Source organism: Nannospalax galili, unplaced genomic scaffold (assembly GCF_000622305.1).
Source record: "Nannospalax galili isolate Female #2095 unplaced genomic scaffold, S.galili_v1.0 scaffold311, whole genome shotgun sequence".
Taxonomy (NCBI): domain Eukaryota; kingdom Metazoa; phylum Chordata; class Mammalia; order Rodentia; family Spalacidae; genus Nannospalax; species Nannospalax galili.
In genome coordinates this window covers 2,355,841-2,368,566 of record NW_008330298.1, presented here as the reverse complement: position 1 = coordinate 2,368,566, position 12,726 = coordinate 2,355,841, and positions in this window count along the sequence as shown.

Genomic DNA, 12,726 nt, shown 5'->3' with positions numbered 1-12,726 from the left:
ACCCTGTTTGGTTGAGTAATAATTATTACAATTACTGCTTTTATGTATTTTGATGACTAAATTTGAATCCTTGACAAAATTATTGAATTTAAGATTGGATGAAAATGAAGCGATATGGTAATATTCTGGCCATTAAATGAGAAATATTATGAGAAGAAGTGTGCAAAGAGGAAACAACCTTCAGGATTCTATACTGGGCCTATCTGTGCTTTACTGGTGAGGTGAAAAGGAGGCACTAGATGGCCAGGTGCATTTCTTTTGGTACCAAGATGCCTTAAAGTCCCCATGGTTCCATATTTATTTTTTTTTAATTTTTAATAACTACATGATTAGAAGAAGCACTTCATTACAGCTTTAACATATTTAGTAACACACTCCAGAGCAAGAGTACATCTCTTTCACAAGTGGCTGTAAGTTTCTAGGCTCACAGTTGAAGTAATACAGTTCTACAATATTGAACTCAGTATAAGCCCTCTAAGACATAAAATTGAATGAGTTTTTTTCACTTATTTATTTAATAACGATATACTTAGAAGAAGCATTTCATTACAATAGCATTTGTTGCAGGTTTCCTCATGGGTCCAGCCCACGAGGGACTGCAGGGAACGAGGGTTCTGGCCGAGGTGGGGGTGAGTGGTACAGAATCAACACACAGACTCTGGGAGTTGGGTGGAAGCAGGCACTAGGCGAGGTGCTGCAGACTCATTTATTGCTGGGAAGTGGAAGCCTTATATACCTCTCCCCCTGCCTCCAGTGTCCCATAAGTTGGTGTGTCACTTCCTGATAGATCCCCTCATCCAGGCAGGATCCCCTCATTTAGGCAGATCATAGACTGGCTATTTTGTGGAAACGTAGGCTGCGCTCTCAAAGTGGAAGCTGTGCTCCCTAGTGCAGCCTGTGCTTAGGCCTGGCACTTCCTCTCCTACAAGCATTGACATATTCAATAGCAATTTCCTGAGCTAAGATGCATCTCATTCAAAATTGGCTGTAAATTTTTAGGTTTACAGTTGAATTATTACAGTTATACAATATGGTACTCAGTATAAACCCTATAAGATATAAAATGAAATGAGGTTTTAACCTTCAAAAAAGATCTCCATTTCATTATTAAAATACACAGGTTCATACAGAAAAATTCATTTTTAATGCAATTGACATTAAGATTTTTGCACCTGTGTTTCTAATCTCTGTATATCTGATTATTTCTAGTCACCTTCGGTTACTTTCTGAGCTCCTTGGCATCTGAGCATGGATATAAGGTGGTAGATTTCAATGGTAATGTTTTTCACATCTACTAATTATTAAGAGGCAAATTTTTATGCTTTGAAGAATTATTTTTTTAATTTTTAATAACTACATGATTAGAATAAGCATTTCACTACAGATTTAACATATTCAGTAACATACTCCAGAGCAAGTGTACATCTCTTTCACAAGTGGGTGCAAGTTTCTAGGTTCACAGTTAATACAGTTATACAATATTGAACTCAGTATAAGTCCTGTAAGACATAAAATTGAGTTTTATAACCTTTAGAAAAGATCTCCATTTCATTTCAGAATATATTGTTCCTTGCAGAAAGACTCATTGTTTTTGCTACTAACACTGAGATGTTGGCGCATGCATCTCTAATCTGTATGTTTCTGATTATTATTAGTCATAATCGGTTGCACTTGGATCCTTGGCGCCTGTGTATGTCTATAAAGTCATTGGGTAGATTTCAATGGTAATGTTTATCACCTCTACTAATTAGCATGATGTAAATTTCCATGCTTCCTCTTCAAATGTAATACATTTTTAAAAATTTGTTGATTTTTTTATGTGTGTGTGTATATCACACAGAACATCCCAAACCATCTTATTCAACTATACACCCACTTCCCAGATGGCACCCTCCCATAGCCTCCCTCCCCCCACTAGAGCCCTTATACTCTGTTATCCCTGCTACTGTCTGATTATAGCAATATGCAAATTTTTATTTTATATTTAATTCAAGACGTTCTTTAAAGCCTAATTTGGGCTACACTATAGTATACGATGCATTTTTTTTTTTTTTTTTTTGGTCTTTTTGAGACGAGGTCTCCCTGTATCCCCAGCTGTCCTGGAACTCACTATGTAGACCAGGCTGGCCTTGAACTCACAGAAATCCGCCTGGCTCTGCCTCCCAAGTGCTGGCATTAAAGGCGTGTGCCACCACTCCCGGCTATATTGTGCTTTTGAAGACACTCCATGGATACTTTTTCAATTAAATTCATTACTAGAAACATACTATGCAGAAGCTATTCTTTTTTCTATTTCTGTTTAACATTTCTTTTTGTAGTGTTGTGGGTTGAACCCAGGGTCTTAGGCATGCTAGGCAAATGCTCTGCTACTGACCTACACCCCAAGGCTCAGAAATTCTTCTAACAAATACCATCCAACTTTCTCATATTTTGTCCCATTTAATTTATTTTCCTTCCTTCCTTCCTTTTTCCCTCCCTCCCTCCCTCCCTTCCTTCCTTCCCTCCTTCCTTCCTTCCTTCCTTCCTTCCTTCGTTCCTTCCCTCCCTCCCTTCTTCCTTTCTTTCTTTCTTTCTTTCTTTCTTTCTCCCTCCCTCCCTCCTTCCTTCCTTCCTTCCTTCCTTCCTTCCTTCCTTCCTTCCTTCTCTCCTTTTGTTCTTTCTTTCTTTGACACAGGGTCTCCCTGTAGCCTCAGCTGGCCTGGAACTCACTATGCAGACCAAGCTCACAGAAATCCATTTGCCTTTGCCTCCTAAGTACTGGGACTAAAGGTATGCTCTACCACATCCAGCTCCCTTTTAATATTTTAAAGATGAAGTAATTATAGTTTAGCTGATTTAACTCTATAATAAACTGTGGAAGAATACATAAGAAAATCATGAAAAAGATCATGGTTGTGTGGGATGATAGTAGGTAGATGGGGCAGAAATTTGCTGAACTTTTCACTAAGTATTATTGTATAATATTTTATTTTAGAATCATGTAAAATTATGTATATATATTTAATTAAAGAAAAAAGATATGAAAGAGATGGATTTACAAATCCTTCCCCAAAATAGTTGCTTTTTTTTATATATATATACACATTATGTGTATTTGGACACTTGTATATGATTAATACTAACTGAAACTCGATTTTTAAAAGTGTGGTGTACACATATTTGAATCTACAATTTTAAGCAGTCTTTGGTACCTTTGCAACAGATTGAATCATTTTATACATTATAATTTCAAGTAGTTTGCATATGGCAATCCACAAATTTTGTTTCTTATAAGTCTATTAAAATAGGATTTGATTTGTCTTGGGACATAGCTTAGTTATTGTTTGCTAATAAGTTTGAGGCCCTGGGTTCAAGCTCTACCATCCAAAACTAAAATAAAACACTTGTCTCCATTACTTATTTCTTTTCGATAAACCACTCTACAACTTAACGTCTTAAATCAGTAATACACTTGACTTTCCCAGCATGCCACCTCTGGTGGCTAGTGAGTAGTGAGGCCCACTGGAGCCAGTTGGTAAGGAAGCAGCAGACCTTGTAGAAGAGGCATCTGAGTTCCAAATGCAAAACAGCAACACCCTTGATCTACCATATCTAGAGAGGCTCATTGTTATGTGATAGGGTCACTTCTGCTGCCTGTAAGATTTGGTATCTCCAGTTTACTCCTGCCTATGGCCTTACCCTGCAGGGGGCAGCTTGCTGACCCCGAGAATGTGTATGTGATTGCTGAGCATGTGCTCTGGCTTTTAGAAATATTTAGCTCAAGGTTAACTCAGGATGTGCTGAATGGAGAATTAAATAAACTGTCAGAAGGTCTGGAAAACACAAAACAGTCATGGGCTGAAATTTCCTGGAGTGGCCCTCAGTGGATAGCTGTCAGGACCCCATGTGGCTGAGAGGATAATACCCTTGGGACTAAATGAAATATGGGGAACAAATTCAGATGTTTCAGCTAGAGAGAAGATATGCAGGTCAGTGGTAGTGGCTTTTTGAAGATATGCAGGAAGCCCAGGGTCAACCAGGAACCCACAGAAGGAACGTGGAGGGTAAACAAAATCTCTGCACTCAGTACTTTTATGGCTTCACAGTGGGGTTGTTCTCAGCTCACCAGAGAAGCCTAACCCATGTCATCTCTTTGACTCTGGGAAGGATGTCTTTGAGTCTGTTTTTTCACACCACATTACACAGTAGAAGTTAGGAGCTGTGTTGTAGAAAAGTCAATATCCCTAAACAGTCCTGAGGGCACCACTATTAGTTCACTGGGGATGGCATAACAAAACACCACAGAAGTAGCTGGACTACACTACAGAGAATGATTTTCTCAACATTATGGAAGCTGAAAGTTCAAGATGAAATGTCAGAAGGGTTGGCCTCTTTTCTTGGCTTGAAGACAACCATTTTCCCCAGTGTCCTCTCAGGATATTTCCTGTGTGCCTGCGTGTCCCTGGTTTCTTTCTCTCTGTGTGTCCTAATCTCTTTCAGAGACACCAATCGGATTAGATTATAGCCCATCTAATAGCCCCATTTTAACAGCTCTTTAAAGGCCTTATATTCAGATACAGTCCACACTCTGTGGACTGTTAGGGTGGTGGGAGGAGCACATTTCAACCAAAATAGCTCTGTACCAGTCTGAACTCATAGATTTCAGTTCTTGGGCCCAGTTTAGAATTAGAAAATTAAGATGATTGATACAAGCAGGGCTGAACTAGATGTCAGACTTTTCTTGGTGACTATAGGGAAAAGGGAAAATTTATTCATCTACCAAGGTACACTCCTGTGTTTGATGATGCTGTTCTTTGTCCTTAGAACTTGGGAGCAGCCTATGTCTCCTTTCTCTAAAGGTCATTTCTCTTTTCCAGTTCATCAGACATGATTCTTAACTGGAGACCTTCACTTGTTTTGTGTGTTTTATTTCGTATCCACCCCCTCTTGGTACCATTAGTAATAAATCATTGTCTATAGATTCCTGAGGTAAGATGTCTTCTTGGGATTTTAGGTGCATAGGAGTAGCTAAAGTAAAAGGAAGATGGTGACTGGGTACAAGACCCCTAGAAGGCATCTAGGCTTCTTTGGGTGCAGCCAGCCTCTGGCGGCTCTCAATGTTCTCTGTCTCCCATCCTCATACCTTGTGTGGCTCCTTTCTGTGTTGAGTAGGGGCGGATTTGTGTAACCAGTAGGCTGTTGCCGAAATGATAGAACTTGACTTCTGTGGCTAGGTTATGGACTATCTGGTGGCCTCCAAGTTTCTCTCTTGAATCCTTGTTTTGGGAGAATCCGGATTCCAAGTCATGAAAACTCTTAAGACTCCTTTTCGATAGGTGAATGGGGGAAAGAATGGAGGCCTCTTCCAACAGCCACTTGAGTGACCCACATTAGAAGATGATCTAGATCTAGCCAAGTGCTCAGATGACTGCAGCCTTCCTAAGAGACCCAGAGCCAGAAAAATAAGCAAATGGTGTTATGACATTTCAAACACACAAGATTGTGATATAGTAAATATTTGTTTAAATCCATTTGTTTGGGGGGTAATTTATTACCCAGTAATGGATAACTACTATTCTTTCCTTGCCCAGAAGAGTAGGGAGAGGGGATTAAAGAGTTTACTGAACCTTATGGATTTCTCATCTGTCCTTAGGAATTATACCAGATTAAATTCATTGGTTGCAAGCAATAGAAACCAGCTACCTAACTGAAAAAGTTTGATGGAAACTGAGAAAGCCAAAGAATCTGTGAAAAAACGAAAACAAAAACAAACAAACAAACAAACAAACAAACAAACAAAGGTAGAAAGCAGGTAGCAGGATCTAGTAGCCTGCCTTGGCTGAATTCTCTATTAGGAACATGTGAGCTATGGTTGGTGTTGCTCTTTACTCTTATATTTCCCCTTTTGTCTGGAAGACAGTTTAAAGTACAGATTCTGAATCTCTCTTGTTGGCTACCTGTGGTGATGTTGCTATTCCTTTGCCAGGACTAGGTAGGCAGACCTATAGTGACCATATTCAGTGGAAGAAACTTAGTCTCAACTTACACTAGAGAGCTTTTTTCCAGAAGTGATAATGGAAGCACTTAGAAGTTGACTGTGGGAGAGGGCCATAAAATAATATTTGTAATTTAGTGTGTACTTAGTACAACAGCCTTGTGAATACTTGTGAATTTTAGATGATAGGATAACCTCTTTAGCTCATCTGATTAAATCTTACTCCATGAGAAAGGTGGGTATTGTTACTATTATTTTTTCTGTATTGTACTTGTGAAAACTGAGGCTTTGAAAAGTTAAGTAATACTTCTTGAGTCTATGGTATGAGGTGATACCTCAGGTGTAAGACAACCCAGAATACAGGCCCAATTTTTTTTCTTAAATTTATTAATCAGTGGGTGGTGATTTATTAGAGCATGGGTAATATATCCATGCCAAACCGCTGTAGAAAGTGACACACTTTCCACCAACCACCATCAACTGTTAATAATCCCTTAGGGAGAGGAAGGGATTGATGAGCCCTTCCCCTTTCCATGATGCAATGTTGACAAGCCCGATCTTGCCCAGGTCTTACGTGGGTTCGAGCTTTACTCTTAAACACTAAATGACATCACGTCTCCTTTTCAAACATTAAGAATGGTTACAGGTAGGAGTAGTGGCTCATGCCTTTAATTCCAACACTTTGGAAGCTGAGGCAGGAGAAATGTGGGTTCAAAGCCAGCCTGGACTACATAGTGTGGTCTTGTCTCAAGAAAAACCCATAAAACAAAAGACAGTGGTTACATGAAACTCACTTGCTCATGCTCAGGGAATGCGGAATGTTTTACCAAAGTAAGTGATAAAAAAGAGAAATAGATCATGACATATGCTACAACATGGATGTACCCTGATGGCTTTGTGCCAAGTGAAATGTCAGTTACAAAAGGACAATAATAAGACAAAGAGCTGAATGGTGATTGTCAAGAGCTGAAGGCAGAGGAAGTAGGGAGCAGTTGCTTAATGGCTGTAGAGTTTCATAAACTGCTAGCTGTTATCATAAAATAAAACAAACAAAACAACAATCCTGTGAGCTATTCTGTGAGCTAGTAATCTGGACTGAGTTTAGATCAGATGGCTTGTTTCTATGTGGTGTCACTCCTGTGGTTGGACTTACTTATATGCATGGTGGTGGTTGCCTGGTTATGTGAAGGAGTATTGGAGGTACTTGAGACAAGTGTCATTCACCTTAAAACAGGTTAACCTAAACATCCTCATATGATTGTTAGGTTCTACCAAAAGCAAGGGAACAAATTCTCATGTACAAGTGCTCTTTACTTGAGACCTGTTGAACCTGCTTACAGTCAGTGTCGGAGGCCAAGGCAAGAGTTCTTGTGTTAGGGGACTTAATTATGGACACAGAGGCATGATTTAATGATAGCCATTATTATAACAGTCAGTTTTATAATTTCTCAAAATTTCAATTATTCTTTGAAAGTGTTGGTAATATATAAACACAACTCATGACCAGGGAATTCCACACAACTGAAAATGAGCCAGAAGAATAGCTATCACTGTTCTGTGATTTAAAGTTTTAACACTACTTGATATTATCATTTATAATACTAAGAAATCCTGCATTTGCCTCACTGAAAATCTTCCTATGGTTTCTTATTGCATTTGTAATAACCATCAAAATTTCTTCAATCGTCTGCCTTTATGACCTCATGCCTCATACTTTGCACATAATTTACTATTCTTCATCTGAAATGACTCTTTTTACATTCAATGATTTCCTACTTTGGGGATTTTTACTAGTTTTTCCTTTCCTAGAGTAATATTTCTTCTCAATTAAAAAATATTTCATTTACTATTTTTATTTTATGTATATGAGTGTATTGCCTTCATGTGTGTAAGTTCACCTGTGTCATGCAATGCCCATGAAGTTCAGAAGAGGGCACTGGATCCACTGGAACTGGAGTTACAGATAGTTGTTAGCTACCATGTGGGTGCTGTGAGCTGAACCTGGGTCCTCTGCAAAAGCAGCCAGTGCTTTTAACCACTGAGCCATCTCTCCAATCCCTCTTCTTAACTTTTTTATGGCTTATCATTTAGAGTTCACTTAAAATTTTTACTTTTTAAGAAGAGTCTTTCCTCAGCTCCCCTCCAAAGTAGTTCCCCCTTCTTCAGATCAGTTGCTATCAAATTCTTCTTTATAAACCATTTCCCTCTTTCCTTTATAACACTTATCATTATCTGAAATTATCGTATTTTATTATTGCTTGATGATCTGATTCCTCAGAGTATAATGTATGCTTCTTAAACACATAACCTTGCTCCTTTGCATATCTAGAACACATAGTAAGTACTTGTGGTGGTTCAAATGAAAAATGTCCCCCGTGGGCTCAAATATTTAAACATTTGGTCCCCATTTTGTTTCACCGTTTGGGAAAATATAGGAGGCATGACCTTACTAGACGAAGTATGTCACTGGGGGTGGGCTTTCAGAGTTTATAACCTTAGCCCATTTCCAGTTTACTCTCTGTGCTTTGTGTTTGTGACTGAAGATGTGAGCTCTCAGCTTTCTGCTCCTGCTGCCGATGCCTATTGCATGCTTCCATGCCTCCCTGACATTACGAACTTTTCCTCTGGAACTATAAACCAAAATAAACTCTTCTATCTATATGATGCTTTGATCATGGTGTTTTATCATAGCAATAGGAAAGCGACTCATACAGTACTTAATAATGACGTAAAATTAACTAAAAGCTAAAACCCTAGCCTACTCAGCCTTCACCTAGGAATTTTTCCTATATGAGAGATGTTATATTGTTCTCGAGGTCTTTTTCACTAAAAAATTTTATGCTCTCCACTCATATAACTTGTTTTTTCAATGAAGTTCAAGTAGGAGAAAAGCTGTCAATAATAATGTGCTTGAATAAACAATCTATGTATAACTGTTTCATGTTTGAATAGAATGTTCTATTGTTATTTTCAAATGCATCACATATAGGTAGTTCAGGAAGCGAAATGGTGTTGCAACTTAAATTGTAAAATATTAATACACATTCTTTCTGGTTATATCTTACTGAAATGCCAGAACAAAGTTGGGGTGACCTTTTAATTGAGTGACATTTAGTTATCATTTTCATAAAAATCATGTGGTATAGACTCAGAAGTCACCCTGCTTAAGACTAAAACCCACCTTTGACTCATAATAGCTCTGATGCTATAGGAAAGTCACTTAACCACCTGTGTTTCAGAGCATACCTATATGTAGAAGGGAAAATAATAACTTCATTTATTATTTTTTTAGTTTTAAATTTTAATTTGAAATTTTTTCTTACATGTATATATTGTACATTGAGCATATTGCTGTCACACTTTTCATCATTGATGCGTGTTACTAGTATCCTTTGTTCCCTTAGCAGTGTAGACAGTTTCATTTCTAATTTCAGGTCATATATTCATAAATGACTATATATATATATATTCTAGGAACCACAAATGAGAAATACCATATTTAACACTTTGAAACTGGCGCAATTCACTCAACATGATTATCTCTAGTAACATCCATTTTCCTGCAAATAGCCTAACATTCTTCTTTATGACTGAAAAATTCCATTGTGTGTATATATTAATTTTCTTTATCCATTTCTCTCTTGTTGGGCACCTAGGTTGGTACCATAACTTAGGTATTATGAGTAGTGCTTCAATTAACATTGATATGCAAGTATCTCTGATATGTGGAGTTGGAATATATAGGAATGGGTCACATAGTTGGGTCATATGGTAGATCTATTTTGATTTTTTTGTGAAACTTCCATATTGACTTCCATAGTGGATGCACTAGTTTACATTTCCACTAGCAGTATATAAGGATTCCCTTTGTCCATACCCTTGTCAGCCAACTTTGTTGTGGTTGTTTGTACATTCTTAATGTTTTTGAGAATTTCATAAATGATGAAATATGATCATATCCTTCCTCCCATTTCACCCTCCAATACTCTCCATATCCAAGAAAGATTTCTGATTCTCAACTTCATTTCTCCTCCTCTTCTTCCTCCTCCTCCTCCTCCTCCTCCTCCTCCTTCTTCTTGATGATCCATTTAGTCCAATTAGCACTGCTCACATGTGCATGGGTGTGGAGCCAGCCATTGGAGGATGAGACACAAACCAATTGTGGTGGGGGTGACGAAGATGTCACATTTAGGGGCACACACTCAATCCCTTACTCCTGGTACTTTGACCAGTTATCATTCTCCGCGTTGACTGCTGCCAACCGCAGCATGAACCTCCTCTGACAAAGGCTGAGAGCAGCATATGGCCCATGACCTCTCCAGTCATGGGAATTTGACCATGATTACATACCAGCAATGAAATTTCCTCCTGTGGAACAGGTCTCGAATTCAGTCCGAAAATGGCTAGTTACCCCATGACAGTTGTGCTATTATTGAACTTGTAGATACAGCTTTCCTGGCAGATCGGTATTGTAGCATGTAGGGTCTAGCACTGGGTAAGGACATTAATGTCTCTTCTCTCACAGCAGCCTTCACAATACCTTCAGACATTATGAAAGCTAGTGGCTTGAGATTGGTTTGAGATTGATTTCTCTATGTCCTTCAGCCAATGTGTGTGATGTGTTCAGCAGTAGATTCTTACCATGTCGTTACGATGGTAACCAACGGCAAAGGCAATTTCTTGTGCTGTTTTGGAGATCTCTGGGGCCTCCTTGACCAATAACTGTCAGGGAGGTATTCCACGCCTTGCACCAAGATTTCCATTTATTCACCCATATCCTATTTTTTTTGTTTCTTTAAATAAATAATTTATTGAGAATTTCATATATGCATATAAGGGGTTTTGATCAAATCCATGCCTCCTCTCCAACTCCTCCCATATCTCCCCATCACGTTTTTTTCTGAGAACTTCATGTACTCTTCTTCTTTTATTTATTTATTTGTTTTTATGGGGCTTTTGGATACTCTAACATTTTCTCCTCTGAAGAGGTATCCTTAAAATCTTTTAAGGGTTAGATACAAGCTCCCAAACACTTTCAACATTTTTGGCCTTTGGAACAGAGTGTGTTGCTAAGAGGCCCAAGGACATTTTGGCTTTTAGCCAAGAAACTGGCTGCTTTTCTTTGGGGTCTTTTTTACACTAACTGCCTAGCCAATTCCTATCTCCTATTCTTATCACACCATCCTCTGAAGAGGTTACCCAAATTGCCAATAGGGAATTGGGGCGCAGACAGCTCTGGCTTCTTCCATGCTGAACAGGGAACAGGGTGAGGCCATTGGAGTACCCCTTCAGTGGGTCTATCTAAAAGTCTCCCAAATTGCATAACTCTTACCTCTAGGGGGAAAAGAAAGTCCCTGAATCATGACTAGGAGATGCGAAGGAGAAGTAAAGGCAAGAGTAATTAGCATTATAAGTTCTAGACAGGGAACTAGCAAAAAGTCAGAACAGGGCAATTTTTAAATGTTCATATGAGAGTCCATTGGAATTTCTTGACAAGGACTTCCAAAAGCATCCCTCTATTGGGCTCCTCCTCATTTTCCTTTTGTCTTGCAAGGCTGGACTCTAGAATAATGGATTCAGGACTTGCTTTCACGTATTTTGATAGCTGTTGGAGTGGTTAGAATCAGTGTCAGTTCCCTCTCAAAGGCTTCTATATAGGGGGAGAAAACAAATTTATCCATCATTTTAGAACAATAGCTGGTTGACTTCCTTAGGTAAAGGTATGCACTACAGTATTGGAGGCCAAAATTTGAAGCCTTACATCTGAGCAGCACTTTCTGGTTAGGAACAAAATCATCAATGAGAAATAATTGTCTAAATAACTTTTTATATAGAATTAAGCCTAATGTCTGGGAAGTGTAAGCCCTTGAACTCTTAAAGAAATAAAGAAATATACTGATGACTTTACTCTTTTGTTATAGTTCCCTTTTGGGTGTTTAAGACCATACAGTTGGCCAAATAAATCAATTTATTTTTACACTTAAGGTCATTTGAGGATCTGTTCTTCGGGGGTCACATGGGCTTGGGAGGAGCTCCTGGCTCCTGTCTTTTACCAGTTCCATCTATGTGAAGCTAAGTCAAAGGTCCTGCTTGATTATGGCTGGCTTCTCTTGGAAGCATGGAGGAAATGTTTCCTCTGTGTTGACCCTCCTCTTTGTAGACTGGACACTGGTTCAAGTCCATCTGGTGAGGACTCCATGTCCTCCCTGAACAAGAGGACAGGTGACTCACCACAGTTACAGGACATTTTGAGAGCTGTTCCATAGTCCCCTGGAACTTAGTTGACCTTGGAGGGCAAGGAGCAAAAACTGTTCTTTAAGTCCCTCTGACCACATTAGTATAGGCCTCAAACTACAGCTGTTAAACATCCAATAAGGTTAGTTCCATTAGTTTGGTACTTTTAATTATCATGTGCTATGTAGATAAGGCTTGAGTAAAAAACCAAATATTCTCAGGTAAACCTTGACTAGATATATATTTTGTTCCTTAAACTAATAGACTAAACTTGACCATAGAAATTTTAAGATTATGTATATATTATTTTTGTCTCATCCTTTATATATCATAAAAAACCTACACAGACCTTCATCACCTGCTTAGGCTTTCTCATTTTTTTCTATTTTGGAAAATGTCTTTTTTTTTAATTTATTTAATAACCACATACTTAGAAGAAGCATTTCATTACATCAGCATATACATATTCAATAAAAATTTTCTGAGCTAAGATGCATCTCTTAAAAAATTGGCTGTAG